Genomic DNA, 1848 nt, shown 5'->3' on the forward strand with positions numbered 1-1848 from the left:
TCAGCAGTGAAATGTAAGTCAAGTCCGCTCCATGGACAGTGCAATTATTAAAGAATGCAAACACAAGAAAATATATATAAATATAGGTATGGAAAAATATATATTTTTTTAAATGCACAGGACAGTATACCATAGACTTAATAAATATTAAGATGAGCAGGAATGTACAAGAAAAGAATGTGCAAACAGGTTGTACAGGGTAGTTACATAGCAGCAATAGAGGTAAAAACGTAAATAAATAAATTATTACATAAATTGCTGTGTGCAAGTGGCAATGTCAGTATATTAAGTGTCTTAATGATAATTAAGTGAAGTCATGTTGGTGTTAAGAGACTGAGTTTGAGTTTAGGAGCCTGATGGCCTGGGGGAAGAAGTATTAATTTGTCATTTAAGTAGGCGACATGAATTAAAGGATTTAAAAAAAATAATTGCAATTATTATTATTTTTAAATTCATTTAAAAAAACTTGTTTAAGAGGATTTAGTTTGTTATATTACTGTGACTTAATTAATAAATGTGACAATAAATGTTGTTTATATACTCTTTTATAGAAGATTTAAATGATCTCTGTTATTTTTGTGGACTACGCAACGACCCAAGTGATTCAGACGTAACACCTGCTTGGTTTGAGGACTTTTTATTTTATTGTTTAAATTAAACCTAGTATTATCTTATGTTTGGTCCTTGCAAAATTGGCAGTTGTTACATATTATTTTAATCTAATTTTGAGACAATTATTATTAGGTTATTTAACATATTGTATGATCTTTCAGATTACCTGTGATGGATGTGATGGATGTGACAGGTGGTACCACATGTGACAGTGTTGGCAACCCACCAGTGAATAAAGAATATTATTGCCCAGCATGTATTATCTGAGTCAGTATGAAAATTTTGTAAATAGTTTTTGCTTGGTTTTCAAAATTGCACTTGTATTTACTTTTTTGTGTTTCTAAGATTGTAACACCAGCTCTGCCATTTAGCCTAGCTAAGTAAATCGGAAATGTTTACTGTAACTGTCTCACTCTGTATTACTATTCATCTGTAACTGATGAATATGCTTGTTTTGTTTACTGCGTGGAGACGTGCTGATATCGTGTTTGGTCTGGTTCTGTATCGCGTATCTTGTCAGTGTCTGCGCTTGCTTGGCCATTTGTTGTGGAGAAAATAAGGAAAGTTTGTTCAAGCGCCAGCAGAAAACAGTGTAAAGAAATACTCTTTGAGAGAAGCAGTCTTTATCAGCGGAAGTTAAAAGCAGCTCGTAAGTATTTACTTGTCTCATTAGTCTTTAGTGCAGTTGTCGTTGCTAGGAAATACTTGTTTTGTTTACTGTGTGGAGACCTGCTGATATCGCGTTGGGTCTCGTTCGGTATCGCGTATTTTGTCAGTGTCTGCGCTTGCTTGGCCATTTGTTGCGGAGAAAATAAGGAAAGTGTGTCCAGCTGAATTAATGTAGTATTTTGTTAGACGGGTATAAAAAAGCTTAGTTTACCGCGACAGCGGTCACAGCAGCCATTGCATGAAGGCCTCGTGTGAAGACCGAAGAGTGTAAAGACCATCGACTCTACCGTGCGACTCCACCGGGCAGGGACACCGGCAAAGGCTTTTAAGTTTTATTTAATTTGAGTTATTTTAATACTTCAACAAACTAAATTGAAATGAAATAATATATATATATCAGGGCTCTACGCTTACTTTTCTTTTTAAACTTAAAAAATGTAGGAGCACGTTCAAAATTTTAGGAGCACCTTCTAAACAATTATCCAAAATTTTATCAAAAAGTAGCCTTCCCATTACGAGGTGATATTTGACTCCTCTAACTTTATTAAAAGTATGTCATATTTTGTC

Source organism: Sinocyclocheilus anshuiensis, unplaced genomic scaffold, assembly GCF_001515605.1.
Source record: "Sinocyclocheilus anshuiensis isolate Anshui unplaced genomic scaffold, SAMN03320099.WGS_v1.1 scaffold333, whole genome shotgun sequence".
Classification (NCBI taxonomy): Eukaryota; Metazoa; Chordata; class Actinopteri; order Cypriniformes; family Cyprinidae; genus Sinocyclocheilus; species Sinocyclocheilus anshuiensis.